This window comes from Schistosoma haematobium, chromosome 1 (genome assembly GCF_000699445.3).
Source record: "Schistosoma haematobium chromosome 1, whole genome shotgun sequence".
Classification (NCBI taxonomy): domain Eukaryota; kingdom Metazoa; phylum Platyhelminthes; class Trematoda; order Strigeidida; family Schistosomatidae; genus Schistosoma; species Schistosoma haematobium.
The window spans coordinates 16,217,497-16,224,170 of record NC_067196.1 but is presented as its reverse complement, the minus strand read 5'-3'; positions in this window follow the sequence as shown (position 1 = coordinate 16,224,170).

Below are 6,674 nucleotides of genomic sequence, written 5' to 3'. Positions count from 1 at the left end.
TCGGCTTCACTAGTAAACGCTCAACAAACCCCAATAAACTACCGCACAACAACACATGAGATTAACATCCTAACAAACTATATCTACTTCTACTATCGTTTGTTAGTATTATTATTATTATTGCTGTTATTATCATTATTATTACCATTAATATTATTATTATTATTATTATTATTATTATTATTAATATTGTTATTGTTATTACCATCCGACTCTTGTTAGGTCACAATCAACGTGTAGCAACGATCGTAAAGTGAATCATCATTGTCAAGTAACTGGATATAGAGTTGCAACAGAAGCAAAGATCGTTCAGTGAATAGACCTTATTGCACTTCCACTCTTTCAACGACGTTTCTTCTCAAACTGACACGTGATCGCAGTCAGACGAGCACATTCCTAGCACAGTACACTATGACCGGTGTGTTTTTCTCATGATTATTCAGTCTCATTTGTCCAAACAGTGTTATTTGTACGAACAACTTGTGAAATCGAGCATTCATTCAACTGTGCAATATTTATTCACTGTTTTATACTAATCTGTTTATGTTGTCTTTTTCTTACTCGTCTTAATTCAAAAATGAACTTCGACGAATTGACATTAGTGATTAGTGGTGAATACTGTGACGAGTGTTTTCAGCATTATCGTGCCAACTACAATCTACCCTATCCCAACATATTCTCACTATAATAGTTAATGTTTCAAATTGTTAATAGATTTTACTGTGAGACACGACAACTTACTACACCAATCTGTTCATCAATTCAATCACACTGAAGTTCCATCTGCACATGATCATTTAATTACTTATTTACTTATTTATTCATTTATTTACTTTTAACAGACAAATTTTACTATGATAATCATGGAAACATTGGGTTGTTTGATTAGACCATTTGCTGATAAAATGTTCAATAGTATTATTGAGGTGACGGTGTTCAACTTTGGTTAGAGCAAATTCGATTACATTTGCATTACGCAGCTAATATGTCTGATATACAAAGTGGACATTCACAAATTTATGAGGTATTTCGCTTAGTTAGATAGTGTCAACAAAACACCACTGTTACTAAATAGAACTTGAATACCAATATTCTAACTATATATATTGTTGTATCAAACCCGATTGAGCATTATGCTTGAATGTGAAGTCGTTGACACTACTAGAGGGAAGGTAAACTGTGAATGCTCGTTTAGAAAGGACAAGAATGTATTACTACAGCAAGTTACTTACTATTTTTGCAAGCATTTACTATGGTATTTTATTTGTCGTGAAATTGCAATTAATTAGAAACACGTTGAAGTTGAATAATGATATTTTTTGATTTATTTTCCCATGTATTTTATCAAAATATATAGATAGTATGGTATGTTGAAAACACGTTGGGTGGAGGAGGGAAGAAAGAAAAACACACTATTATTCACTGTTAATATGAGCATTGTAAATGACGGGAGTTGGCTTGTGTAAGAGAGTATCATCTGCCTATGAGTATGCATATTTTAAGAGTGTTCAATTGATTTTAAACTTACTAGCTCCCGTTCGATCGTACTCCACTCCTGCTAACAATCGAAAAATGTTGTTCCAGACGCCTAATTAATTAATTGCCTAACAATGGATAAATAAGAATCGTGATTCTTCCCTTTCTAGCACCACATTGCTACTCTCGTAATCACAGTCATCTGACTCACTTCGAACAGTAAGGCTGATTTACTATCCATATTTGAATACACATTCCGAGCATTTGTTGCAGCCATCAATCATTGACTTGATGTGACTTTCGTAAATCACATATGTACTTTACAATGGACTAAAACACATTGAGTGACGAGACCATAGTTGATGGACGAACCAATCAGATTTTGGATAACAGATGTTGGGTTTCAGCGCGAAATTCATAATCTTAATTCCTCACACTGGTTTGTTACCCTCCCTCATTTAGTCCTAGTAAGTAGATGGGCATTCTCAGGGTCACTTTAGCGTTGCTCAAAGGTCGTGCATAAATTGTAGTCTCACGGGAAGAACGAGCAACTTGTTATTCGATATCAGTGAGGATGATGGAGTGAGGTGAATTGAATAGTACGAAAATGTTGCACACCATCACTCGTCACGCCATCGACTGACCCGATCGGCGGACTGGTCATGAGCAGAGAGCGTTGGAGGTGCCGGGGATCGAACCCGGGACATCTCGCATGCGAAGCGAGCGCTCTACCACTGAGCCACACCCCCGACCGTCGGCTTCACTAGTAAACGCTCAACAAACCCCAATAAACTACCGCACAACAACACATGAGATTAACATCCTAACAAACTATATCTACTTCTACTATCGTTTGTTAGTATTATTATTATTATTATTGCTGTTATTATCATTATTATTACCATTATTATTATTATTATCGTTATCATTATTATTATTTTATTATTATTATTATTATTATTAATATTGTTATTGTTATTACCATCCGACTCTTGTTAGGTCACAATCAACGTGTAGCAACGATCGTAAAGTGAATCATCATTGTCAAGTAACTGGATATAGAGTTGCAACAGAAGCAAAGATCGTTCAGTGAATAGACCTTATTGCACTTCCACTCTTTCAACGACGTTTCTTCTCAAACTGACACGTGATCGCAGTCAGACGAGCACATTCCTAGCACAGTACACTATGACCGGTGTGTTTTTCTCATGATTATTCAGTCTCATTTGTCCAAACAGTGTTATTTGTACGAACAACTTGTGAAATCGAGCATTCATTCAACTGTGCAATATTTATTCACTGTTTTATACTAATCTGTTTATGTTGTCTTTTTCTTACTCGTCTTAATTCAAAAATGAACTTCGACGAATTGACATTAGTGATTAGTGGTGAATACTGTGACGAGTGTTTTCAGCATTATCGTGCCAACTACAATCTACCCTATCCCAACATATTCTCACTATAATAGTTAATGTTTCAAATTGTTAATAGATTTTACTGTGAGACACGACAACTTACTACACCAATCTGTTCATCAATTCAATCACACTGAAGTTCCATCTGCACATGATCATTTAATTACTTATTTACTTATTTATTCATTTATTTACTTTTAACAGACAAATTTTACTATGATAATCATGGAAACATTGGGTTGTTTGATTAGACCATTTGCTGATAAAATGTTCAATAGTATTATTGAGGTGACGGTGTTCAACTTTGGTTAGAGCAAATTCGATTACATTTGCATTACGCAGCTAATATGTCTGATATACAAAGTGGACATTCACAAATTTATGAGGTATTTCGCTTAGTTAGATAGTGTCAACAAAACACCACTGTTACTAAATAGAACTTGAATACCAATATTCTAACTATATATATTGTTGTATCAAACCCGATTGAGCATTATGCTTGAATGTGAAGTCGTTGACACTACTAGAGGGGAAGGTAAACTGTGAATGCTCGTTTAGAAAGGACAAGAATGTATTACTACAGCAAGTTACTTACTATTTTTGCAAGCATTTACTATGGTATTTTATTTGTCGTGAAATTGCAATTAATTAGAAACACGTTGAAGTTGAATAATGATATTTTTTGATTTATTTTCCCATGTATTTTATCAAAATATATAGATAGTATGGTATGTTGAAAACACGTTGGGTGGAGGAGGGAAGAAAGAAAAACACACTATTATTCACTGTTAATATGAGCATTGTAAATGACGGGAGTTGGCTTGTGTAAGAGAGTATCATCTGCCTATGAGTATGCATATTTTAAGAGTGTTCAATTGATTTTAAACTTACTAGCTCCCGTTCGATCGTACTCCACTCCTGCTAACAATCGAAAAATGTTGTTCCAGACGCCTAATTAATTAATTGCCTAACAATGGATAAATAAGAATCGTGATTCTTCCCTTTCTAGCACCACATTGCTACTCTCGTAATCACAGTCATCTGACTCACTTCGAACAGTAAGGCTGATTTACTATCCATATTTGAATACACATTCCGAGCATTTGTTGCAGCCATCAATCATTGACTTGATGTGACTTTCGTAAATCACATATGTACTTTACAATGGACTAAAACACATTGAGTGACGAGACCATAGTTGATGGACGAACCAATCAGATTTTGGATAACAGATGTTGGGTTTCAGCGCGAAATTCATAATCTTAATTCCTCACACTGGTTTGTTACCCTCCCTCATTTAGTCCTAGTAAGTAGATGGGCATTCTCAGGGTCACTTTAGCGTTGCTCAAAGGTCGTGCATAAATTGTAGTCTCACGGGAAGAACGAGCAACTTGTTATTCGATATCAGTGAGGATGATGGAGTGAGGTGAATTGAATAGTACGAAAATGTTGCACACCATCACTCGTCACGCCATCGACTGACCCGATCGGCGGACTGGTCATGAGCAGAGAGCGTTGGAGGTGCCGGGGATCGAACCCGGGACATCTCGCATGCGAAGCGAGCGCTCTACCACTGAGCCACACCCCCGACCGTCGACTTCACTAGTAAACGCTCAACAAACCCCAATAAACTACCGCACAACAACACATGAGATTAACATCCTAACAAACTATATCTACTTCTACTATCGTTTGTTAGTATTATTATTATTATTATTGCTGTTATTATCATTATTATTACCATTAATATTATTATTATCATTATTATTATTATTATTATTATTAATATTGTTATTGTTATTACCATCCGACTCTTGTTAGGTCACAATCAACGTGTAGCAACGATCGTAAAGTGAATCATCATTGTCAAGTAACTGGATATAGAGTTGCAACAGAAGCAAAGATCGTTCAGTGAATAGACCTTATTGCACTTCCACTCTTTCAACGACGTTTCTTCTCAAACTGACACGTGATCGCAGTCAGACGAGCACATTCCTAGCACAGTACACTATGACCGGTGTGTTTTTTCTCATGATTATTCAGTCTCATTTGTCCAAACAGTGTTATTTGTACGAACAACTTGTGAAATCGAGCATTCATTCAACTGTGCAATATTTATTCACTGTTTTATACTAATCTGTTTATGTTGTCTTTTTCTTACTCGTCTTAATTCAAAAATGAACTTCGACGAATTGACATTAGTGATTAGTGGTGAATACTGTGACGAGTGTTTTCAGCATTATCGTGCCAACTACAATCTACCCTATCCCAACATATTCTCACTATAATAGTTAATGTTTCAAATTGTTAATAGATTTTACTGTGAGACACGACAACTTACTACACCAATCTGTTCATCAATTCAATCACACTGAAGTTCCATCTGCACATGATCATTTAATTACTTATTTACTTATTTATTCATTTATTTACTTTTAACAGACAAATTTTACTATGATAATCATGGAAACATTGGGTTGTTTGATTAGACCATTTGCTGATAAAATGTTCAATAGTATTATTGAGGTGACGGTGTTCAACTTTGGTTAGAGCAAATTCGATTACATTTGCATTACGCAGCTAATATGTCTGATATACAAAGTGGACATTCACAAATTTATGAGGTATTTCGCTTAGTTAGATAGTGTCAACAAAACACCACTGTTACTAAATAGAACTTGAATACCAATATTCTAACTATATATATTGTTGTATCAAACCCGATTGAGCATTATGCTTGAATGTGAAGTCGTTGACACTACTAGAGGGGAAGGTAAACTGTGAATGCTCGTTTAGAAAGGACAAGAATGTATTACTACAGCAAGTTACTTACTATTTTTGCAAGCATTTACTATGGTATTTTATTTGTCGTGAAATTGCAATTAATTAGAAACACGTTGAAGTTGAATAATGATATTTTTTGATTTATTTTCCCATGTATTTTATCAAAATATATAGATAGTATGGTATGTTGAAAACACGTTGGGTGGAGGAGGGAAGAAAGAAAAACACACTATTATTCACTGTTAATATGAGCATTGTAAATGACGGGAGTTGGCTTGTGTAAGAGAGTATCATCTGCCTATGAGTATGCATATTTTAAGAGTGTTCAATTGATTTTAAACTTACTAGCTCCCGTTCGATCGTACTCCACTCCTGCTAACAATCGAAAAATGTTGTTCCAGACGCCTAATTAATTAATTGCCTAACAATGGATAAATAAGAATCGTGATTCTTCCCTTTCTAGCACCACATTGCTACTCTCGTAATCACAGTCATCTGACTCACTTCGAACAGTAAGGCTGATTTACTATCCATATTTGAATACACATTCCGAGCATTTGTTGCAGCCATCAATCATTGACTTGATGTGACTTTCGTAAATCACATATGTACTTTACAATGGACTAAAACACATTGAGTGACGAGACCATAGTTGATGGACGAACCAATCAGATTTTGGATAACAGATGTTGGGTTTCAGCGCGAAATTCATAATCTTAATTCCTCACACTGGTTTGTTACCCTCCCTCATTTAGTCCTAGTAAGTAGATGGGCATTCTCAGGGTCACTTTAGCGTTGCTCAAAGGTCGTGCATAAATTGTAGTCTCACGGGAAGAACGAGCAACTTGTTATTCGATATCAGTGAGGATGATGGAGTGAGGTGAATTGAATAGTACGAAAATGTTGCACACCATCACTCGTCACGCCATCGACTGACCCGATCGGCGGACTGGTCATGAGCAGAGAGCGTTGGAGGTGCCGGGGATCGAACCCGGGACA